At 47.5% G+C, this 26,312-nt stretch overlaps 1 protein-coding gene and 1 non-coding gene across 3 annotated transcripts in view; both read left to right on the forward strand.

Annotated features, from left to right (window-relative positions):
* Positions 1-26,312, forward strand: part of LOC128701528 (protein Shroom) — a 942,770-nt gene that overhangs the window by 265,882 nt on the left and 650,576 nt on the right. The gene's annotated exons all lie outside the window — the stretch shown is intronic.
* Positions 13,958-14,061, forward strand: LOC128701682 (U6atac minor spliceosomal RNA). Its single transcript, XR_008408956.1, has one exon. It is a non-coding gene; the product is annotated as a U6atac minor spliceosomal RNA (small nuclear RNA).

Genomic DNA, 26,312 nt, shown 5'->3' on the forward strand with positions numbered 1-26,312 from the left:
CACGCGACCCTCTTTCTGATCTCCCTCCTCCCTCCCTCTTCCTTCCCTCCTCCTCCTCCTTCCTTCCCTCCTCCCCATTGACACTTCCTGCTTGTCATGTGACTTACTCTTTACCGTTCTGGTTCATCTCTAACTGGACGTAAATATATGTTAATTTATGGTATACCTTTGATGAGTTTCGAGAGTATTTCTACTCCCGGGACCCGACCATGGATCATGCTCCGGGAGTAGATGAAGATACCCAGTAGTAGGGCATCTTTATTGCTAAAAAGTGTCGCCTGCTCAACTGGCTTCTTCAGTCGCAATAGAGAGGTAACATAACACTGTAGAAGTAGGTATGAGGTAATCAGTCTTTGAGCCTTTCAAGAAGTTTGAGGTGGTCAGTCACTTAGTCTTGGTAAGTATTCAGCTTCAGTGATGGAAGGTAGACTGAGGGACTGATCACCTTATATCTATCACTTTTGTTGTCTCCACTATGTTGCGCCTGTATGTCGACGGAAGAAGCCTGTTGAACAGGCGAAATGTTTCCTCAGTAAAGATAACCTACTGTTGCACGTATGTTTCACTCATCTGCTTGTCGGTGTTATATTTTGTTGATGTTTTTATTAGGTTCAACGAGCCAGTAGGCCTACTGCAGTGCTAGGGGGAGCCTACTCTCACGAGGATATTAAAAAGATAATGAGGTCTCGTACCACTGCTAGTTTGATTATTAGCGGTTCATTATACGCAAATACAGGTTAATTAAGGTCAAAGTTATCAAAGCTGCGATAACTGTTGCATATTTTTGAGCTGACTTAGATCGTGCATAAATGAGTGTATTGTAACAGGTTGGAAAACTAGGTTGTAGTGTGTAGGCTCATCAAGGTCACTTCATGGACGTGTGAGGTTAACGCTGGTTAATGGGGTTTAAAACCTGTGGACTACACTAAGGTCATTAAGGTTGCAACTAACCTGTTCACCACTAGACAAGAATACTTTAATCCCCAAAAATAGGGATTAATATAAATTCTCGGCATGTATACGCTGAGAGAAGTATACATCTCAGTGTATATATACTGTACTGGAGGTTACGATCTTTAATGTCTCAGATAATTCACAGGAATGTTAGGAAGGATTTCTTCAGCCACAGAGTTGTCAGGAAGTGGATCAATCTGGAGAGTGATGTAGTGGAGGCAGGATCCATACATAGCTTTAAGAAGAGGTATGATAAAGCTCATGGAGCAGGAAGAGAGTGGACCTGTTTGCGACCAGTGAAGAGACGGGGTCAGAATCTATTAATCGACCCCTACAACCACAATTAGGTGAGTACACACACACACACACACACACACACACACACACACACACACACACACACACACACACACACACACACACACACACACAACATTGCCTCCAGTTTTTTCTTGAGTTAATTCTCTCACTAGTTATCCTGTGTGTGTTTTTTTTTTCACTCTGACACTGATCAAGGATATCCATTGAGTCTCTGACTCTTGTCATTCATTTTCTCATTTCTGAAGGCATTGTCATATTCAGTTTTCACTAGACTTGTGAATTCTTGTCATATGTAAATGCATACATACATACACATTTACACACGTAAATGCATGCATGCATACATACATACACACGTGCATTCCATATATTACATACGTACGTACATACATATATATACACGTTTACATACATACATACATAATTATATACGTACATGCATAGTTGCATTACATGCATTCATACATACATGCATTATATACTTACATTCATTACATATGCTCGTACATACATTACATACACTCATATATACATTACATGCACTTATACATACACTCATATATATATTACATGCACTTATACATACACTCATTCATACATACATACACATAAGTGTATTCATACGTGAGCACTTGCCTCGGTAAACGTAAGCATCATAGTTACATCTCAGTGTAGAAAGATACTCAAGTGTAAGGCTCTTGTTACGTCGGCTTTTCAACGTTTTAATGGCTCTCTCCTCAGTACACATACATGACCATGCTGTTTAAGCACCATGAGGTTATGGGGCGATGATTCCGTGATGGGGGAGTGAGGGGAGCATGGGGTTGGGAGGGGAGGATTGGGTGGGGGAGTGAGGGGAGCATGGGGTTGGGAGGGGAGGATTGGGTGGGGGAGTGAGGGGAGCATGGGGTTGGGAGGGGAGGATTGGGTGGGGGAGTGAGGGGAGCATGGTGTTGGGAGGGGAGGATTGGGTGGGGGAGTGAGGGGAGCATGGGGTTGGGAGGGGAGGATTGGGTGGGGGAGTGAGGGGAGCATGGGGTTGGGAGGGGAGGATTGGGTGGGGGAGTGAGGGGAGCATGGGGTTGGGAGGGGAGGATTGGGTGGGGGAGTGAGGGGAGCATGGGGTTGGGAGGGGAGGATTGGGTGGGGGTGAGGGGAGCATGGGGTTGGGAGGGGAGGATTGGGTGGGGGAGTGAGGGGAGCATGGGGTTGGGAGGGAGGTTATTGTAATAGGGGGTTGTGCCAGTGTTACTATTACATCATCACTGTGTCATGTTAGTATTACATCATCACTGTGTCATGTTAGTATTACATCATCACTGTGTCATGTTACTATTACATCATCACTGTGTCATGTTAGTATTACATCATCACTGTGTCATGTTACTATTACATCATCACTGTGTCATGTTAGTATTACATCATAACTGTGTCATGTTAGTATTACATCATAACTGTGTCATGTTACTATTACATCATCACTGTGTCATGTTAGTATTACATCATCACTGTATCATGTTAGTATTACATCATCACTGTGTCATGTTAGTATTACATCATCACTGTGTCATGTTACTATTACATCATCACTGTGTCATGTTAGTATTACATCATAACTGTGTCATGTTACTATTACATCATCACTGTGTCATGTTAGTATTACATCATCACTGTATCATGTTAGTATTACATCATCACTGTGTCATGTTAGTATTACATCATCACTGTGTCATGTTACTATTACATCATCACTGTGTCATGTTACTATTACATCATCACTGTGTCATGTTACTATTACATCATCACTGTATCATGTTAGTATTACATCATCACTGTGTCATGTTAGTATTACATCATCACTGTGTCATGTTACTATTACATCATCACTGTGTCATGTTACTATTACATCATCACTGTGTCATGTTACTATTACATCATCACTGTGTCATCATGTTAATCTTTATGACCAACACTGTAGATGGTTGTCTTTCCACCTGACTGAATCTTATTAGTTATTCTTCAGGGATTGTATCTGAGTTGATTGTTTTCTGGCGTGTGTTGTTCTGATGGGTTGTTCTCCAGTGTGTAGTTCTGATGGGTTGTTCTCCAGTGTGTTCTTCTGATGGGTTGTTCTCCAATGTGTTCTTCTGATGGGTTGTTCTCCAGTGTGTTCTTCTGATGGGTTGTTCTCCAGTGTGTTCTTCTGATGGGTTGTTCTCCAGTGTGTTCTTCTGATGGGTTGTTCTCCAGTGTGTTCTTCTGATGGGTTGTTCTCCAGTGTGTTCTTCTGATGGGTTGTTCTCCAGTGTGTTCTTCTGATGGGTTGTTCTCCAGTGTGTTCTTCTGATGGGTTGTTCTCCAGTGTGTTCTTCTGATGGGTTGTTCTCCAGTGTGTTCTTCTGATGGGTTGTTCTCCAGTGTGTTCTTCTGATGGGTTGTTCTCCAGTGTGTTCTTCTGATGGGTTGTTCTCCAATGTGTTCTTCTGATGGGTTGTTCTCCAGTGTGTTCTTCTGATGGGTTGTTCTCCAGTGTGTTCTTCTGATGGGTTGTTCTCCAGTGTGTTCTTCTGATGGGTTGTTCTCTAGTGGGTAGTGCTGAGGATTATTAGTCCGCAGACGTAAGTAATGCTAGCAGTAACAAGCAGGTTGATCAGAGATTGTTTACGGCTCACAATGAGCCAGTAAAGCATCTAAATTACTGGGAACTCCTTCAAGTCTTGAACATGTACTCACTGGAGCGGAGGAGAGAGATACGTGATAATATGTACCTGGAAAGTACTCGAGGGCCTGGAGTGAGAGATATGGGAGGAAATGTTAAATAAACCCAGTGAGGAGCAGGGGTGCGGTGGGGACAATAACGGAACACTGTATCAACATCCGGGGTCCCAGACTATTCAACATCTTACCAGGAAACTGGACAAGTATCTTCACCAGGTGCCAGATCAGCCAACCTGTGACGGATATGTGGAGGAGCGGTCCTCCAGCAGCAGCAACCTGGTTGACCAGGCAAGCACCAGAGGAGCCTGACCCATGGCTGAGCTCCGAGAGCAGTGACATTCTCGAAACTCTTCAAAGGTATAAGCTAGGCTCTGAGAATTGACAAAAATCCGTGACGGGTATAAGTACTATACAAGTGTACTCACCTAATTGTGGTTGCAGGGGTCGAGACTCAGCTCCTGGCCCCGCAAGTGTGTGTGTGTGTGTGTATCTTCAGACGTTAGCCAGCTGTGTGTGTGTCTTCAGATGTTAGCCAGTTGTGTGACTACAGATGTTAGCCAGTTGTGTGTAACTACAGATGTTAGCCAGCTGTGTGTAACTACAGATGTTAGCCAGCTGTGTATGTGCCTTCAGATGTTAGTCAGCTGTGTGTGTGTATTCAGATGTTAAGCAGCTGTGTGTGTGTGTCTTCAGATGTTAGCCAGCTGTGTGTCTTCAGATGGTGACCAACTCTGTGTGTATGTGCCACACCCTGGTGTCTGACACAAGGGGTCAACCACACCCAGCACGGGTCAACGTCGCCTCATACACCTTAAGTGTATATCTTCTCTTTAACTTGCTTCCCAGACCTCAGAATGAAACACACTTGGCCGTCTTGGTCCTGCTGACCAGGCTCTTGATTCAAGGGACGAGAGGTAATCTCCCAGTCTTCAGATCAGACCTGACTTTGCCCCCTACGTGTTTAGCGCTTCCCGGTGATGACAGTGAGGAGATAAATATTGCTTTGGTGTTGGTCTTGGTGTTTACATTGGAGGTGTGACATGATAGAGGGAGCGAGAGCACAAGAAATGTCAGTTACCTCCAGAAGGTCAGGAGTCATTGCGGGGGTGTGAGGTTGTGACCTCTGTAGGTATCCTAACCTGACCGTCCTTGTGCTCGTGCCGTGTCGTGTGTGTACTCACCTAGTTGAGGTTGCGGGGGTCGAGTCCGAGCTCCTGGCCCCGCCTCTTCACTGATCGCTACTAGGTCACTCTCCCTGAGCCGTGAGCTTTATCATACCTCTGCTTAAAGCTATGTATGGATCCTGCCTCCACTACATCGCTTCCCAAACTATTCCACTTACTGACTACTCTGTGGCTGAAGAAATACTTCCTAACATCCCTGTGATTCATCTGTGTCTTCAGCTTCCAACTGTGTCCCCTTGTTACCGTGTCCAATCTCTGGAACATCCTGTCTTTGTCCACCTTGTCAATTCCTCTCAGTATTTTGTATGTCGTTATCATGTCCCCCCTATCTCTCCTGTCCTCCAGTGTCGTCAGGTTGATTTCCCTTAACCTCTCCTCGTAGGACATACCTCTTAGCTCTGGGACTAGTCTTGTTGCAAACCTTTGCACTTTCTCTAGTTTCTTCACGTGCTTGGCTAGGTGTGGGTTCCAAACTGGTGCCGCATACTCCAATATGGGCCTAACGTACACGGTGTACAGGGTCCTGAATGATTCCTTATTAAGATGTCGGAATGCTGTTCTGAGGTTTGCTAGGCGCCCATATGCTGCAGCAGTTATTTGATTGATGTGCGCTTCAGGAGATGTGCCTGGTGTTATACTCACCCCAAGATCTTTTTCCTTGAGTGAGGTTTGTAGTCTCTGGCCCCCTAGACTGTACTCCGTCTGCGGTCTTCTTTGCCCTTCCCCAATCTTCATGACTTTGCACTTGGTGGGATTGAACTCCAGGAGCCAATTGCTGGACCAGGTCTGCAGCCTGTCCAGATCCCTTTGTAGTTCTGCCTGGTCTTCGATCGAGTGTATTCTTCTCATCTGTGTGTGTGTGTGTGTGTGTGTGTTTGTATGTATCTGTATGCATGTCTGTGTACTTAACTATTTGATCTCACCTATTTGTAGTTGCAGGGGTTGAGTTCCAGCTCCGGGCCCTGCCTATTAACCTGCCGCTTGCCATGTTCACTCGTAGTTTCGCTGGTCCTGTCATACCTATTAAAACTATCTTAAGATCCTACTTCCACTACTGCTTCGTCCAGGTCATTCTACTTCCTGATCATCCTGAGGCTGAAGACATACTTCCTGACATCAGTGAATCATCACTGTGCCCTTGCGTACCTGTTTCCTGTCTCCCGAACGTTCTTTTCCTGCATCCCTGTCAGTCCCTCTTAGTATTTTGTCCCCTGACTCTAAACTCTGCTATGTGGTGCTGAATATGTAAAACTGGTCAATTACCAAGAATTCATTTAAAATTAAGTACTTTCTAAAATTTTCTCTTATACGTTTAAAGATATATTACTTTTTCATTTATGTTAATGTAAAAATTAATAATTTTGTACCAGAAGAACCTTACAAAACTTGCCTAACCTTATTATAACAAGGGCAATTTAATTTAGTCTAGTCCAACTAAATATATTTTAGATAAGTTTACAATAATCTAATAATAAACAAATACGATGAAATATATTTTTTTCGTTAGGTTCAGAATATTTTTTTTGCGAAATTATTGCATACACAAATTTTCGCTTGCCTTATTCGGCAAGAAGAGCGTTGCTATTTAAGGCAATATCGTAAGTTTTACCTATTCCGCACTACACACACACACACACACACACACACACACACATCTACGTGTGACTCTCTAGCCTGCCCCGTTACTTATCTTGGCTGAGGCCACTCAACTCATGGCTGAGGTCACTCACCTCATGGCTGAGGTCACTCACTTCATGGCTGAGGTCACTCACCTCATGGCTGAGGTCACTCACCTCATGACTGAGGTCACTCACCTCATGGCTGAGGTCACTCACCTCATGGCTGTGGTCACTCACCTCATGGCTGAGGTCACTCACCTCATGGCTGAGGTCACTCACCTCATGGCTGTGGTCACTCATCTCATGGCTGAGGCCACTCACCTCATGGCTGAGGTCACACACCTCATGGCTGTGGTCACTTACCTCATGGCTGAGGTCACTCACCTCATGGCTGAGGTCACTTACCTCATAGCTGTGGTCACTCATCTCATGGCTGAGGCCACTCACCTTATGGCTGAGGTCACTTACCTCATGGCTGTGGTCACTCATCTCATGGCTGAGGTCACTCACCTCATGGCTGAGGTCACTTACCTCATAGCTGTGGTCACTCATCTCATGGCTGAGGCCACTCACCTCATGGCTGAGGTCACTCACCTCATGGCTGAGGTCACTCACCTTGCAACTCGTCCTTCCTACTGCATATCTTGTCTTCCCTGAATGGTCACCCTCCCACCCTCCTCGACCGTCAAGCCACGTTTTGCCATTCTCTCTCTCTCTCTCTCTCTCTCTCTCTCTCTCTCTCTCTCTCTCTCTCTCTCTCTCTCTCTCTCTCTCTCTCTCTCTCTCCAAAATATATTGTTTATGTCAGTTTTCAAGACAGAGGAGGAAATTACTGGGAATTTATTAAGTGTTGGTGGGTTAGTGGCCACCTGCACGCTTGAACCAACAGGTGTTGGTGGGTTAGTGGCCTCCTGCATACCTGAACCAACAGATGTCGGTGGGTTAGTTGGCTCCAGCACACCTGAACCAACAGGTGTTGGTGGGTTAGTGGCCACCAGCACACCTGAACTAACAGGTGTTTGTGGGTTAGTGGCCTCCAGCACGCCTGAACTAACAGGTGTTGGTGGGTTAGTGGTCTCCAGCACGCCTGAACTAACAGGTGTTGGTGGGTTAGTGGCCACCAGCACACCTGAACTAACAGGTGTTGGTGGGTTAGTGGCCTCCAGGACACGTGAACCAACAGGTGTTGGTGGGTTAGTGGCCTCCAGGACACGTGAACCAACAGGTGTTGGTGGGTTAGTGGCCTCCAGGACACGTGAACCAACAGGTGTTGGTGGGTTAGTGGCCTCCAGCACGCCTGAACTAACAGGTGTTGGTGGGTTAGTGGCCTCCAGGACACGTGAACCAACAGGTGTTGGTGGGTTAGTGGCCTCCAGCACGCCTGAACTAACAGGTGTTGGTGGGTTAGTGGCCTCCAGCACGCCTGAACTAACAGGTGTTGGTGGGTTAGTGGCCTCCAGCACGCCTGAACTAACAGGTGTTGGTGGGTTAGTGGCCTCCAGCACGCCTGAACTAACAGGTGTTGGTGGGTTAGTGGCCTCCAGCACGCCTGAACTAACAGGTGTTGGTGGGTTAGTGGCCTCCAGCACGCCTGAACTAACAGGTGTTGGTGGGTTAGTGGCCTCCAGCACGCCTGAACTAACAGGTGTTGGTGGGTTAGTGGCCTCCAGGACACGTGAACCAACAGGTGTTGGTGGGTTAGTGGCCTCCAGGACACGTGAACTAACAGGTGTTGGTGGGTTAGTGGCCTCCAGGACACGTGAACTAACAGGTGTTGGTGGGTTAGTGGCCTCCAGAACACGTGAACCAACAGGTGTTGGTGGGTTAGTGGCCTCCAGGACACGTGAACCAACAGGTGTTGGTGGGTTAGTGGCCTCCAGGACACGTGAACTAACAGGTGTTGGTGGGTTAGTGGCCTCCAGGACACGTGAACCAACAGGTGTTGGTGGGTTAGTGGCCTCCAGGACACGTGAACTAACAGGTGTTGGTGGGTTAGTGGCCTCCAGGACACGTGAACCAACAGGTGTTGGTGGGTTAGTGGCCTCCAGGACACGTGAACCAACAGGTGTTGGTGGGTTAGTGGCCTCCAGGACACGTGAACCAACAGGTGTTGGTGGGTTAGTGGCCTCCAGGACACGTGAACCAACAGGTGTTGGTGGGTTAGTGGCCTCCAGGACACGTAAACCAACAGGTGTTGGTGGGTTAGTGGCCTCCAGGACACGTGAACCAACAGGTGTTGGTGGGTTAGTGGCCTCCAGGACACGTGAACCAACAGGTGTTGGTGGGTTAGTGGCCTCCAGGACACGTGAACCAACAGGTGTTGGTGGGTTAGTGGCCTCCAGGACACGTGAACCAACAGGTGTTGGTGGGTTAGTGGCCTCCAGGACACGTGAACCAACAGGTGTTGGTGGGTTAGTGGCCTCCAGGACACGTGAACCAACAGGTGTTGGTGGGTTAGTGGCCTCCAGGACACGTGAACCAACAGGTGTTGGTGGGTTAGTGGCCTCCAGGACACGTGAACCAACAGGTGTTGGTGGGTTAGTGGCCTCCAGGACACGTGAACCAACAGGTGTTGGTAGGTTAGTGGCCTCCAGGACACGTGAACCAACAGGTGTTGGTGGGTTAGTGGCCTCCAGGACACGTGAACCAACAGGTGTTGGTGGGTTAGTGGCCTCCAGGACACGTGAACCAACAGGTGTTGGTGGGTTAGTGGCCTCCAGGACACGTGAACCAACAGGTGTTGGTGGGTTAGTGGCCTCCAGGACACGTGAACCAACAGGTGTTGGTGGGTTAGTGGCCTCCAGGACACGTGAACCAACAGGTGTTGGTGGGTTAGTGGCCTCCAGGACACGTGAACCAACAGGTGTTGGTGGGTTAGTGGCCTCCAGGACACGTGAACCAACAGGTGTTGGTGGGTTAGTGGCCTCCAGGACACGTGAACCAACAGGTGTTGGTGGGTTAGTGGCCTCCAGGACACGTGAACCAACAGGTGTTGGTGGGTTAGTGGCCTCCAGGACACGTGAACCAACAGGTGTTGGTGGGTTAGTGGCCTCCAGGACACGTGAACCAACAGGTGTTGGTGGGTTAGTGGCCTCCAGGACACGTGAACTAACAGGTGTTGGTGGGTTAGTGGCCTCCAGCACGCCTGAACTAACAGGTGTTGGTGGGTTAGTGGCCTCCAGCACGCCTGAACTAACAGGTGTTGGTGGGTTAGTGGCCTCCAGCACGCCTGAACTAACAGGTGTTGGTGGGTTAGTGGCCTCCAGCACGCCTGAACTAACAGGTGTTGGTGGGTTAGTGGCCTCCAGCACGCCTGAACTAACAGGTGTTTGTGGGTTAGTGGCCTCCAGGTGTCTAAGGAAAGCACCTCGATTCAGGTGAAGGAATGTTTGGTAAAGAAATTGGAGCGCCACTCCACCTCCTTGGATCTAACCTGATTATCTCCCTCTCCCCTTCCACGGGTTTGGCTTTTCTACGTGAATATAAAAAAAAATATTATAGGAAAGCAGACAAGCAGTGACGAAAGCAGAGAGACAAGGCAGACAGGCATTCAGACAAGCAGAGAGGCAAGCAGAGAATTATGCAAGCAGAAATGGATGCAAAAAATTGAAGGAAGCAGGCAGACAGATTACCAGGAAGGCAGACAGTTATGCAGACAAGCAGACAGGTAGGCAAGTAGATAAGGATGTATTCAAGCGAGCATTCAAGCAAGCAAGCAAACAGGCAGGCAGGCAGTTAAGGATATATTCAGGCAGGTAGGCAGAGGAAGGAGACAGGGATGCTGGCAGGCAGACATTCAAGCAGGCAGGGAGACGGTCAGTCTCCGACCTTCCTTTGGGTAATAAGTGTCCAGCTGGATATTATATTACATCTGGCGTTGGTTGGTCAGGGTGTCGGGGTTGATGGTTAGTAAATTTAGTTCTTTGAGCTCAGACTTATGTTTACTCTTTGTGTGTGTGTGTGTGTGTGTGTGTGTGTGTGTGTGTGTGTGTGTGTGTGTGTGTGTGTGTGTGTGTGTGTTTGTTGCCATTTGTCAAAGGCACCTTGCATTTTTTTTGTGTGTGAATCTTTTTTCGAGCTTACATATTCCTGTTAAATTATGGGTCTTATGCTTGTATTGAATGTTTAAGGTGTATATAATATTAGTGAATCTAGCCTAATATCTCAAACAGCTTCATTGTCTCTGAAAGCCACTACACTTCCAACAGACGCTTCACCATCTGCAACAGCCACTATAGCTCAACCAACGGCTAGAACACCATCAGCAGCCACTTCATTATGTGCAACAACCACTGGAAGATAAGCCACACTGAAACTTCTGACAGCCACTCCCACATTTGCAACAATTATTGCAACACCTGGTCAGGTTGTATCACTAGCAGATTTTCCTATATATCTGTGTGTGATAAACATTGGCAGGTGTTGTCTCCCAGCAAACACCGACGCTACTCCAAATATCAAGACCTTATCTCCAGGAAGTATCTTTAGGTAGCCTCGTCAGCAAAGACCAACAGCTGACATCTTCAGTAAATAGCAAGAGATGACATCGTCAGCAGGCACTAAGAGATGACTTCTTCAAGAAGCATCAAGAGATGACATCTTCAAGAAGCATCAAGAGATGACATCTTCAAGAAGCATCAAGAGATAACATCTTCAAGAAGCATCAAGAGATAACATCTTCAAGAAGCATCAAGAGATGACATCTTCAAGAAGCATCAAGAGATGACATCTTCAAGAAGCATCAAGAGATGACATCTTCAAGAAGCATCAAGAGATGACATCTTCAAGAAGCATCAAGAGATGACATCTTCAAGAAGCATCAAGAGATGACATCTTCAAGAAGCATCAAGAGATGACATCTTCAAGAAGCATCAAGAGATGACATATTCAGTAATACATTAAGCACTTGACATAGAAGTGTAACAAGTGTGACTTGTCCCCAAGGTTTTTGTCTGCTTCTGGTGAGTCGGGTGGTGAAAGCTACAAGTACTTTATCAGATCTAGATAATAAGAGCTGACCAGCCAACATTGTTGAAGAGATTACCACGGTGTCAATTAGATTGTTAGCTGTATTTAATGTTTCACTTGTCTTATCTCTGAAGGCTGCGAGAATTATGAGGGCGCCCATGTGCGAAGCTTGTGTTTGTGTCTCTCTCTCTTTGTGTTAATACCAGTTTGCGTTTGCAGTGATGGGGAAGGATATCTAGTGGCAGGGGCGAATGCCATCTGGAGAGGGTGATACACTTTAGTGGAGGGGGGGAATGCGAAATATACCGAGGGGTGTGCTCTAAAGGGGCCAGGTGTACTCTTGTCAGGGGGTGAACTTTTGCGAGGAGAGTGGGTCTGTTCTGCATTGGAGTGAACTCTAGAGGGGGTGAACTCTTGTGAGGAGAGTTGGTCAGTTCTGTAGTGGAGTGAACTCTCGTGAGGAGAGTTGGTCAGTTCTGTAGTGGAGTGAACTCTTGTGAGGAGAGTTGGTCAGTTCTGTAGTGGAGTGAACTCTTGTGAGGAGAGTTGGTCATTTCTGTAGTGGAGTGAACTCTTGTGAGGAGAGTTGGTCAGTTCTGTAGTGGAGTGAACTCTTGTGAGGAGAGTTGGTCAGTTCTGTAGTGGAGTGAACTCTTGTGAGGAGAGTTGGTCAGTTCTGTAGTGGAGTGAACTCTTGTGAGGAGAGTTGGTCAGTTCTGTAGTGGAGTGAACTCTTGTGAGGAGAATTGGTCAGTTCTGTAGTGGAGTGAACTCTTGTGAGGAGAGTTGGTCAGTTCTGTAGTGGAGTGAATTCTCGTGAGGAGAGTTGGTCAGTTCTGTAGTGGAGTGAATTCTCGTGAGGAGAGTTGGTCAGTTCTGTAGTGGAGTGAACTCTTGTGAGGAGAATTGGTCAGTTCTGTAGTGGAGTGAACTCTTGTGAGGAGAGTTGGTCAGTTCTGTAGTGGAGTGAATTCTCGTGAGGAGAGTTGGTCAGTTCTGTAGTGGAGTGAATTCTCGTGAGGAGAGTTGGTCAGTTCTGTAGTGGAGCGAACTCTTGTGAGGAGAGTTGGTCAGTTCTGTAGTGGAGCGAACTCTTGTGAGGAGAGTTGGTCAGTTCTGTAGTGGAGCGAACTCTTGTGAGGAGAGTTGGTCAGTTCTGTAGTGGAGTGAGCTCTTGTGAGGAGAATGGGTCTGTTCTGTAGTGAACTCTACATGGGATGAACTTAAATCCTTGAGCCTGTCTCTTCACTGATGTAAATTACGCTTGAAGTCAGCGTCTAGTTTATCTTGTCTGATTCATTTATTTTTTGACAGCAATTGCATTGAAGAAGAGCGTGTGTTTTGGGTTCATCCGCCACTCGAGGCTCATTAAGGCAGCAATGCTCCTAGACACTAATATCAAGGAATTATTCATGGGGTGTCTTGATGCTGGTGAAGGGTTTCAGATTCAAGGTATTGAATCAGACTTGATTATCTCCTATTCCTCAGGCACTGTATTGATCCTCTTACGGCGCTCACTCATACTGATATTAATAATAAACCACGAAATGGGTGGGGGTTTGTTTATAGTCGTTTTATTATGATTTCGTGAGTCGTGATAATTATAATAACTTACATCAAGGCTACTTAGTTACTAAGGTAAGGAACTTACATCAAGGGTATTTAGTTACTAAAGTAAGGAACTTACATCAAGGGTACTTAGTTACTAAAGTAAGGAACTTACATCAAGGGTACTTAGTTATTAATTAAGGTAAGGACTGAGCTCTCAGAATATAGCCGCTGAGAGATAGCACGCTTCTGGGAGTCGTCTGTATACGTTCCATCCCGTGTGAGCAAGGATCCGATACTAGATGTGTCGGTTCCCTCACCTTCGTCTGTTAGTGTGACCTCTCCTTTCGTCCAAGTCGGACCGAAACGTCGTCATAAGCTTCTGTGTGCGGGTTATTTGTGTACTAGATGTGATTTCTACCCTGGGTCTTGCATATGAGATGTATGTTGGATCCCTTTTAATTTAATTAACTTCTTTTAGCTTCTCTCTTCTGGACCGTGTGTGTTTTCCTGGTGCTTCTGTGACTTGTCTAGTTGCCCAGGTTTTCATTCCTGTCCTCTTATTACGGATTATTCGTTGGTAAAAATTGTGTCACTGTTATCAGTAGTGTCAGTTATCAGTAGTACTGTGCCTTGACAGTATGTGTGTTGTACGAAAGGAGAGAAGGTTAGCACTCACCTTGAAAAGGACTGATAACATACATACTGTCAAGGCACAGTATTACCCACACTACTAATAACTGATACTAACGGTTACTAGTATGAGGCACAGTACTACTGATATTACTGATAACTGATACTACTGATACTGTCTTTGCCCCGGAGTATTATGTATTTAGCGATCATATAAGTTTTTTTCCCCTACCTCCTCCAGGAACAAGAGCTGTGTCGGCCTTTGTCGCAGCTCAGTCCCGCCTGCTTCACCATCTGGATACATACCTTTGAACTTTCTCCAGTTTCACTTTGTGTTTGGCAACATGAGGGTTTCAAACTGGCGCTGTGTACTCAAGGATTGGTCACACATGTGATGAAGAGTGACTTGAAAGAATCTTTTGGATTTCTGAAGGCCACTCTTACATTTACCAGCCTAACACATTGTGTGTGTGTATGTGTGTGTATTTATTTAGATTGCATGAAAAGTGAGAACCCACTTGAACAGAAATATGAAAGACATGTATATTTCAGCCCGAATCAGAAGCGCATTAGTGTGCGCTTGAAGGGGAGAGGCTCCAGCTCCTGACCCCACCTCTTACCCTTCAAGTGATTGATGTAGTTGAATGCACACACCTTGAGTTTGCCTTATCATACCAGTACTCTATCATACCATAACTTCTGTTCCATCTGGAGACTGTTTCCAGGGCCCCCACGACCCGGTCCCACATCAGGTCTTCGCGTGGATGCTGTAATCAGTCAGGTCTTCAGGTGGATGACCTGATCATCCAGTCTGTTGGTGTTAATCCTAACATTTCCTTGTCTCAACTGAATGTTCAGCTGCCATCGATGCTTTCTTGTTTTAATTTCTTCCTTGTTATTTTCCTAGGGTGGGTTGACTTGAGGTCGGGGAAGGGCTCTTGATCCAGGGTATTGGATCTACCTTCCCATTCCTTGGATCAAACTTGATTACCTCCCATTTCTCAGGCGTTATACGAATATAATAATACTTTCTGCTTGTCCAACTGTCTTCGTTTACTTTGCCCTACTCTTCAGTATCTTTTATGTCTTGATCATGTCTCCCCAGTCTTTCCTCGCGCAGTCACAGGAGGGGTCAACTTTGTTGGTGTTTGTAGCTTCTGTTTTTCAGCCTTTTACTAAGTCAGTCTCTCTCTCTCTCTCTCTCTCTCTCTCTCTCTCTCTCTCTCTCTCTCTCTCTCTCTCTCTCTCTCTCTCTCTCTCTCTCTCTCTCTCTCTCTCTCTCTCTCTCTGTCTCTCTCTTTCTCTCTCTTTCTCTCTCTTTCTCTTTCTCTCTCTTTCTCTCTCTTTCTCTCTCTCTCTCTCTCTCTCTCTCTCTCTCTCTCTCTCTCTCTCTCTCTCTCTCTCTCTCTCTCTCTCTCTCTCTCTCTCTCTCTCTCTCTCTCTCTCTCTCTCTCTCTCAGGGTTCTGCTGTTGCTTTTGGTGGTGTTGGTGATGGTGGTATGGTGGGGGTGGTGGTTGTGGTGGAGGTGGTTGAAGTGGTGGGGGTGGTGGCACGGCTGCCACTCCTGGGATGGGTCTTTTATGGAGGATTGGAGGAGGTCACCATAACAAAGGGATGGTTGGGTGTGCGCTGGTAATGCCGTCAGAGAACTAGTGTGTGCTTTGGTATTGGTGTCACGCGTTGAGTAGGCTGAGTACGGCGTCAAAGAGATGTGCGTGTCATGGTTGTGTGTTAGTGAACGGGAGACGACCTGTAAAGTCCTTCTCTGAACGTAATTTGCCACTCTGGTACCTCACGACCTTGGCTCCAACACCACTCTCCAAACTCCATTTTCCTTCGGTTCTGACATCTAACAATGACGGTGTAAACTCGATCATCTTTATATCTCGCGACTAAGGAGTTTTTCCTCGTTACACAACGCTGGTGTGATGAAAATGTCTTGAAGAATCTGCAGATTCTTCAAGACTACGGTGATCTTCACCAACTCCAAGACTGAGGGACTCATTACTAAATCTTTTGTATATAGTTCTGCAGTCTTCACATTGTGTCCTTGTATTGATAAAATCACTGGAGGGCGAAACGTCTACAAATAAAGATACCCAGATGTTGCTTATGTCTTAATTCTTCATCTTATCGGTCTTGCATACCATTCATGTACTGTTATGGTTACATGATGGTTTGGTCCACCTAAAGTACCTTGGTGATATGTACACGCTTACACTGTGTATATATCTTATATATACACTGAAGGTGTGTATACAGGATATGTAAACAGCAAAGAGAAGATGATAGATGGAGTAACAGGTTAGGACCACTGACAGTAGTGTAGTGGTACGGAAGCAGAGTTTTCATTCTCTCATTGTTGCATGACAGACACACTGCTTAACTGCAATGCCTTAATCCTTTAGTGTATTTACAAAGGCTGGCAGCTGACATGTAACAGAGAAATCGTAAAAGTTGCTGACGTGAATGAAAGCGAAAGTTAGATAAACGGTGCTAACAAGATAAAACCATAAGAGGCAGGTGGGTGAGTGAGAGACAATGAGAGAGAGAGAGAGTTCAGTGTTTTTAGCAGGACATGATGTGTGTGTGAGTGTTTTACATAGACATGATACCTGGAGTATACCTGGAGGGTGTTCCGGGGGTCAGCGCCCCCGCGGCCCGGTCCATGACCAGGTGAGTGTTTTCACGTGGATATCATTGTCACGTGAACGTGATAATTGAACGCGCGGTGAACGTGTGCTAATATATGAACGATAACACCACGGTGAACGTGTGTGCTAATATATGAACGATAACACCACGGTGAACGTGTGTGCTAATATATGAACGATAACACCACTAATGTTATCTTGGTCCTGTCAGAGGTTCTTCGTATATATACTCAATGTTTACATAGATATACATCTGCCAAAGAACATTATCCCAACATGTACGGGTGTATGTATTCTGATGTTATCTCTGACATAAAGGTCAGCTCCTCAATGACAGTTTACAACTTTACAGTGTAGGGTAGCAGATCCAAGGAAGTGGAGCTACCCACTCCTTCGATTGAACCTAATTACCGCCCATTCCCCAGACACTGGAGAACCCCTACGTGTTTAGGACTTCCCTATGAACGTAATAATTATAACAATAACTATACTACTACGAATATCAATAATAATAATAGCAGTAATAATAATAATAATAATAATAATAATAATAATAATAACAGTAATAATAATAACAGTAATAATAATAACAGTAAAATAATAATAATAATAATAATAATAATAATAATAATAATAATCGTTACCTTTAACATGTACTCTAGATAGAAGTTGTGTAAGGGGCTCACTAGCCAATTTTTCCGCAGAAGTGGAAATAGTATCAGCAGTAAATACACAAATAACCCGCACATAGAACACAGGAGAATGATACTTATGATGACGTTTAGGTCCAACTCGGACCATTAGCTAGTTCAAGTAAGACCGAAACGTCGTATTGTTCCAGTCACGGAATTGTGACTTTTTGTTCGTCAGTAATGACAGTAGTGGTAGAAATAATAGTAATTGTAGCTGGTGGTCGTAGTAGTAGTAGTAGCAGTAGTAATAAGTTGTAAAAGTGCCGTTTTCTGGTTAGATTTCCGTGTGGTTGTTTTAAATGTGACATTGTCCCTTCAAGGAAGGTACCTTGACACTGGTGAAGGACTCTTGAGCCATGTCCCTTCAAGGAAGGTACCTTGACACTGGTGAAGGACTCTTGAGCCATGTCCCTTCAAGGAAGGTACCTTGACACTGGTGAAGGACTCTTGAGCCATGTCCCTTCAAGGAAGGTACCTTGACACTGGTGAAGGACTCTTGAGCCATGTCCCTTCAAGGAAGGTACCTTGACACTGGTGAAGGACTCTTGAGCCATGTCCCTTCAAGGAAGGTACCTTGACACTGGTGAAGGACTCTTGAGCCATGTCCCTTCAAGGAAGGTACCTTGACACTGGTGAAGGACTCTTGAGCCATGTCCCTTCAAGGAAGGTACCTTGACACTGGTGAAGGACTCTTGAGCCATGTCCCTTCAAGGAAGGTACCTTTGACACTGGTGAAGGACTCTTGAGCCATGTCCCTTCAAGGAAGGTACCTTGACACTGGTGAAGGACTCTTGAGCCATGTCCCTTCAAGGAAGGTACCTTGACACTGGTGAAGGACTCTTGAGCCATGTCCCTTCAAGGAAGGTACCTTGACACTGGTGAAGGACTCTTGAGCCAAGAACTTGGAGATGCCCTTCCCTTGGACTAAAAGTGATTCCATTCCCGAGTATGTCTCAGGAGAAAGTCATAACCAGAAATTTATGTTTGGAGACCCCATGATTGTTATTTTAATTCAGTCCCAGTTACCATGGTGATTGATTTGATCTTTGTAGCATGACACCTGCATAGGCCTACCTGTAGGCCGTATGTGTTAGATTAAAATGTTAGACGGGTCATAGTCAAGCACTTTCCCGGACCTTCCTTTGTCTGATAGTTATACTCATAGCCCTAATTTTTAAAGGGGTGGAGGGGTAAGCCAGTGGAAGGCCTCGGTCAGATGACTAAAAGCTCCAGCTGCGGGTCATCATGTGACCCGCGTCAGGAAACACCTGTCCTGTTTCCTGACAAACTTCACCTACCCTTCCCACCACCCCTGATGCTTGTGAAGATGCTGTACCTGAGCGTACGATGAGTGGGTCCTTGCGGGTAGCCGCACACTGAGGGTATTTCAGCGCATAATTGATGTGTTGAATTTTGTGGAATACAAGTTGCTGCAGTGTTGGCTTGTGTTGTGCAGTGGGGGGTTTCCTTGCAGGACAGGTGGTGTGATGATGATATTACATTCTCGCCCGAGTGCGCCATGCCTGCAATCTGGTTTGCAATATTTTTCACTCTCCGAAGGGGAAGGTTTCCACTCTCTCTCTCCCCAGGCTGCCACCTTGCATGACCTCCCCAGGCTGCCACCATGCATGACCTCCCCAGGCTGCCACCTTACATAACCTCACCAGGCTGCCGCCATGCATGACCTCCCCAGGCTGCCACCTTGCATGACCTCCCCAGGCTGCCACCTTGCATAACCTCACCAGGCTGCCGCCATGCATGACCTCCCCAGGCTGCCACCTTGCATGACCTCCCCAGGCTGCCACCTTGCATAACCTCACCAGGCTGCCGCCATGCATGACCTCCCCAGGCTGCCACCTTGCATGACCTCCCCAGGCTGCCACCTTGCATAACCTCACCAGGCTGCCGCCATGCATGACCTCCCCAGGCTGCCACCTTGCATGACCTCCCCAGGCTGCCACCTTGCATAACCTCACCAGGCTGCCGCCATGCATGACCTCCCCAGGCTGCCACCTTGCATGACCTCCCCAGGCTGCCACCTTGCATAACCTCACCAGGCTGCCACCATGCATGACCTCACCAGGCTGCCACCTTGCATGACCTCCCCAGGCTGCCACCTTGCATGACCTCCCCAGGCTGCCACCTTGCATAACCTCACCAGGCTGCCACCATGCATGACCTCCCCAGGCTGCCACCTTGCATAACCTCACCAGGCTGCCACCATGCATGACCTCCCCAGGCTGCCACCTTGCATGACCTCCCCAGGCTGCCACCTTGCATAACCTCACCAGGCTGCCGCCATGCATGACCTCCCCAGGCTGCCACCTTGCATGACCTCCCCAGGCTGCCACCTTGCATAACCTCACCAGGCTGCCACCTTGCATGACCTCCCCAGGCTGCCACCTTGCATGACCTCCCCAGGCTGCCACCTTGCATAACCTCACCAGGCTGCCACCATGCATGACCTCCCCAGGCTGCCACCTTGCATAACCTCACCAGGCTGCCACCATGCATGACCTCCCCAGGCTGCCACCTTGCATGACCTCCCCAGGCTGCCACCTTGCATAACCTCACCAGGCTGCCGCCATGCATGACCTCCCCAGGCTGCCACCATGCATGACCTCCCCAGGCTGCCACCTTGCATAACCTCACCAGGCTGCCGCCATGCATGACCTCCCCAGGCTGCCACCATGCATGACCTCCCCAGGCTGCCACCTTGCATAACCTCACCAGGCTGCCGCCATGCATGACCTCCCCAGGCTGCCACCATGCATGACCTCCCCAGGCTGCCACCTTACATAACCTCACCAGGCTGCCGCCATGCATGACCTCCCCAGGCTGCCACCATGCATGACCTCCCCAGGCTGCCGCCATGCATGACCTCCCCAGGCTGCCACCATGCATGACCTCCCCAGGCTGCCGCCATGCATGACCTCCCCAGGCTGCCACCATGCATGACCTCCCCAGGCTGCCACCTTGCATAACCTCACCAGGCTGCCGCCATGCATGACCTCCCCAGGCTGCCACCATGCATGACCTCCCCAGGCTGCCACCATGCATGACCTCCCCAGGCTGCCACCTTGCATAACCTCACCAGGCTGCCGCCATGCATGACCTCCCCAGGCTGCCGCCATGCATGACCTCCCCAGGCTGCCACCATGCATGACCTCCCCAGGCTGCCACCATGCATGACCTCCCCAGGCTGCCGCCATGCATGACCTCCCCAGGCTGCCACCATGCATGACCTCCCCAGGCTGCCACCTTACATAACCTCCCCAGGCTGCCACCATGCATGACCTCCCCAGGCTGCCACCTTGCATAACCTCACCAGGCTGCCGCCATGCATGACCTCCCCAGGCTGCCACCATGCATGACCTCCCCAGGCTGCCACCTTACATAACCTCCCCAGGCTGCCACCATGCATGACCTCCCCAGGCTGCCACCATGCATGACCTCCCCAGGCTGCCACCTTACATAACCTCCCCAGGCTGCCACCATGCATGACCTCCCCAGGCTGCCACCATGCATGACCTCCCCAGGCTGCCACCTTACATAACCTCCCCAGGCTGCCACCATGCATGACCTCCCCAGGCTGCCACCATGCATGACCTCCCCAGGCTGCCACCTTACATAACCTCCCCAGGCTGCCACCATGCATGACCTCCCCAGGCTGCCACCATGCATGACCTCCCCGGGCTGCCACCTTACATAACCTCCCCAGGCTGCCACCATGCATGACCTCCCCGGGCTGCCACCTTACATAACCTCCCCAGGCTGCCACCATGCATGACCTCCCCAGGCGGCCACCTTACATAACATCCCCAGGCTGCCACCATGCATGACCTCCTTAGGCTGCCACCATGCATGACCTCCCCAGGCTGCCACCATGCATGACCTCCCTAGGCTACCACCTTGCATGACCTTTCTTGTATGTCTTGGCCACATGCGAAGCTGTCGGGCATCTTAGTCTCTGTACTCACCTACTTATGTTGCAGAGGTTAAGATCCAGCTCCGGGGCTCCGCCTCAGAATCACTAATCAAAAGATGTCTTATATTATATGTAGTTGTTCGAAGGAGGGGTGGAGATATGTGGCAAGACAGTGATGGAGTGAGTGATGATTACAGTGTTTTTTCTTTTTTGGGGGTCACCTCCCTCGGTGGGAAACGGCCGATGTGCTAAAAAATTATTTTATATCTTAAATATCTTAATTTTATATCTTATATCTTAATTTTTTAATATTTCTGAGATTGTGTATGATCTGGGCGGCGAGCACCTGAATGGTCCGAGACCAGACGTTAATTACCGAACGGATGATCGAGCCTTGACCACTCCTTGCCAGGAATTAATTACATGGGTTTACCGCTTCACAAAATACAGTACATTCTTTTGGTTCATTATTGTTTCTTCCACTTGTATTCTGCGTGCGTCTCTTTGATATCTGAATATCTGGAATGTTGTGACCATGTCTCCTCTGTGCCTTCGTGTCTCCAGTATTTTAAGATTTAATTTCTCTTCGAATATTTTGGTGCGGTTCTTGTTTGTGTTCCAGTCATTGCTTCTGATCTTGTGTATGTGTACTCACCTATTTGTGGTTGCAGGGGTCGATTCATGGCTCCTGACCCCCCGTGTGTATGTGTGTGTGTGTGTGTACTCACCTAGTTGAGGTTGCGGGGTTCGAGTCCGAGCTCCTGGCCCCGCCTCTTCACTGATCGCTACTAGGTCACTCTCCCTGAGCCGTGAGCTTTATCATACCTCTGCTTAAAGCTATGTATGGATCCTGCCTCCACTACATCGCTTCCCAAACTATTCCACTTACTGACTACTCTGTGGCTGAAGAAATACTTCCTAACATCCCTGTGATTCATCTGTGTCTTCAGCTTCCAACTGTGTCCCCTTGTTACTGTGTCCAATCTCTGGAACATCCTGTCTTTGTCCACCTTGTCAATTCCTCTCAGTATTTTGTATGTCGTTATCATGTCCCCCCTATCTCTCCTGTCCTCCAGTGTCGTCAGGTTGATTTCCCTTAACCTCTCCTCGTAGGACATACCTCTTAGCTCTGGGACTAGTCTTGTTGCAAACCTTTGCACTTTCTCTAGTTTCTTCACGTGCTTGGCTAGGTGTGGGTTCCAAACTGGTGCCGCATACTCCAATATGGGCCTAACGTACACGGTGTACAGGGTCCTGAATGATTCCTTATTAAGATGTCGGAATGCTGTTCTGAGGTTTGCTAGGCGCCCATATGCTGCAGCAGTTATTTGGTTGATGTGCGCTTCAGGAGATGTGCCTGGTGTTATACTCACCCCAAGATTTTTTTCCTTGAGTGAGGTTTGTAGTCTCTGACCCCCTAGACTGTACTCCGTCTGCGGCCTTCTTTGCTCTTCCCCAATCTTCATGACTTTGCACTTGGTGGGATTGAACTCCAGGAGCCAATTGCTGGACCAGGTCTGCAGCCTGTCCAGATCCCTTTGTAGTTCTGCCTGGTCTTCGATCGAGTGAATTCTTCTCATCAGCTTCACGTCATCTGCAAACAGGGACACCTCAGAGTCTATTCCTTCCGTCATGTCGTTCACAAATACCAGAAACAGCACTGGTCCTAGGACTGACCCCTGCGGGACCCCGCTGGTCACAGGTGCCCACTCTGACACCTCGCCACGTACCATGACTCGCTGCTGTCTTCCTGACAAGTATTCCCTGATCCATTGTAGTGCCTTCCCTGTTATCCCTGCTTGGTCCTCCAGTTTTTGCACCAATCTCTTGTGTGGAACTGTGTCAAACGCCTTCTTGCAGTCCAAGAAAATGCAATCCACCCACCCCTCTCTCTCTTGTCTTACTGCTGTCACCATGTGTGTGTGTGTGTGTGTGTGTGTGTGTGTGTGTGTGTGTGTGTGTATGTTTGTGCGTGTGCTTGCTTGCTAGCTTGCCTTCGTGCATATGTGTATGTGAGAGTACTCGCTTATTTTTTGTAGACTTAGAGTATCAGCTCGTGGCCCTGCTTCTTATCTAGCCATTACTGTGTTCACTCCTTCCTAACCTCGTTGGTTTTATTATAGTTATTCTTAAAACTCTGTATAGATCTGCCGGTACCACCACCTCGTCAAGGTCACTCAACTTCCTCACCACTCCGAGGCTAAACAAATACTTCCTGACATTCCTGTGACCAATCTGTACTCTTAACTTCCAGCTGTGCCCTCATATACCTATTTCTCATCTCACACATTTATCTCCATCCTATTTTATATGTCGTTGTTATGTCTTCCCTGATCCTTCTAGTTAGATTTTGCTACCGAAGTTATTAGTTTATTGTGGATTGTAGCATAAGAATATATGGATACACAAAAGGCCTAGGAACTAGGCTCCAAAAGGGTTAACAGGAGTACATCTGGATTTATATCTACATTTCACTTATTTGTTACAAGTAAATTTAGGAAATGTGCTTCTGCCCCACGTCTTTCCCCATAGCGCATTCCTCCTTACTCAAGTTTTGTTGCAAACTTCTGCACTTTCTCTGGTTTCTTGAGTGTGGGCCCCAAGTGTGGGTCCCATACTTGTGTTTCAAGATTCAAGATGGGCCCAAGACATACTCTACAGCCTTCTATATTCTGTAGTAGATTTGATTTACAAGTTTTGTTTTTGAAATAATTATAAATGAAGTTAGTAGGTGTTTATACTTAATATTCAAGTGCATGTGTATATGTTCTGTACACACACACACACACACACACACACACACACACACACACACACACACACACACACACACACACACACACACACACATACACATACACCCAAGGGTAACAGGAATAATGAAAAAGCCAGGATGAGCCCATGGTTTACCCAAAGGTGCAGGGAGGCAAAAACCAATTGAGCTAGGGAATGGAAGAAATATAGAAGGCAAAGGACCCAGGAGAATAAGGAGAGCAGTCGTAGAGCCAGAAACGAATATGCACAGATAAGAAGGGAGGCCCAAAGACAATATGAAAATGACAGCAGCGAAAGCCAAATCTGACCCGAAACTGTTGTACAGCCACATCAGGAGGAAAACAACAGTCAAGGACCAGGTAATCAGGCTAAGGAAGGAAGGAGGAGAGACAACAAGAAATGACCGTGAAGTATGTGAGGAACTCAACAAGAGATTCAAAGAAGTGTTCACAGACGAGACAGAAGGGGCTCCAGAGGGACGGAGAGGTGGGGCACACCACCATGTGTTGGACACAGTGCACACAACCGAGGAAGAAGTGAAGAGGCTTCTGAGTGAGCTAGATACCTCAAAGGCAATGGGGCCAGATAACATCTCCCCATGGGTATTGAGAGAGGGAGCAGAGGCGCTATGTGTACCCCTAACAACAATATTCAATACATCTATCGAAACAGGGAGATTGCCTGAGGCATGGAAGACAGCAAATGTAGTCCCAATCTTTAAAAAAGGAGACAGACATGAAGCATTAAACTACAGACCAGTGTCACTGACATGTATAGTATGCAAAATCATGGAGAAGATTATCAGGAGAAGAGTGGTGGAACACCTAGAAAGGAACGATCTCATCAACAGCAGCCAACATGGTTTCAGGGACGTGAAATCCTGTCACAAACCTACTGGAGTTCTATGACATGGTGACAGCAGTAAGACAAGAGAGAGAGAGGGGTGGGTGGATTGCATATTCTTGGACTGCAAGAAGGCGTTTGACACAGTTCCACACAAGAGATTGGTGCAAAAACTGGAGGATCAAGCAGGGATAACAGGGAAGGCACTACAATGGATCGGGGAATACTTGTCAGGAAGACAGCAGCGAGTCATGGTACGTGGCGAGGTGTCAGAGTGGGCACCTGTGACCAGCAGGGTCCCACAGGGGTCAGTCCTAGGACCAGTGCTGTTTCTGGTATTTGTGAACGACATGACGGAAGGAATAGACTCTGAGGTGTCCCTGTTTGCAGATGACGTGAAGTTGATGAGAAAAATTCACTCGATCGAAGACCAGGCAGAACTACAAAGGGATCTGGACAGGCTGCAGACCTGGTCCAGCAATTGGCTCCTGGAGTTCAGTCCCACCAAGTGCAAAGTCATGAAGATTGGGGAAGGGCAAAGAAGACCGCAGACGGAGTACAGTCTAGGGGGCCAGAGACTACAAACCTCACTCAAGGAAAAAGATCTTGGGGTGAGTATAACACCAGGCACATCTGAAGCGCACATCAACCAAATAACTGCTGCAGCATATGGGCGCCTAGCAAACCTCAGAACAGCATTCCGACATCTTAATAAGGAATCATTCAGGACCCTGTACACCGTGTACGTTAGGCCCATATTGGAGTATGCGGCACCAGTTTGGAACCCACACCTAGCCAAGCACGTAAAGAAACTAGAGAAAGTGCAAAGGTTTGCAACAAGACTAGTCCCAGAGCTAAGAGGTATGTCCTACGAGGAGAGGTTAAGGGAAATCAACCTGACGACACTGGAGGACAGGAGAGATAGGGGGGACATGATAACGACATACAAAATACTGAGAGGAATTGACAAGGTGGACAAAGACAGGATGTTCCAGAGATTGGACACAGTAACAAGGGGACACAGTTGGAAGCTGAAGACACAGATGAATCACAGGGATGTTAGGAAGTATTTCTTCAGCCACAGAGTAGTCAGTAAGTGGAATAGTTTGGGAAGCGATGTAGTGGAGGCAGGATCCATACATAGCTTTAAGCAGAGGTATGATAAAGCTCACGGCTCAGGGAGAGTGACCTAGTAGCGATCAGTGAAGAGGCGGGGCCAGGAGCTCGGACTCGACCCCCGCAACCTCAACTAGGTGAGTACATACACACACACACACACACACACACACACACACACACACACACACACACACACACACACACACACACACACACACACACACACACACACACACACACACACGCTGATCTTTCTTTGTTTAACGCGCCGTAATAACAAGTTTGTTTAAACCTGCATCAATTCACAAGATAAAAAAAAATCTGGAGCAGCCATGAGGCTTCAGCCTACCTCCGT

Source organism: Cherax quadricarinatus, chromosome 78 (genome assembly GCF_038502225.1).
Source record: "Cherax quadricarinatus isolate ZL_2023a chromosome 78, ASM3850222v1, whole genome shotgun sequence".
In the NCBI taxonomy this organism is placed as follows: Eukaryota; Metazoa; Arthropoda; class Malacostraca; order Decapoda; family Parastacidae; genus Cherax; species Cherax quadricarinatus.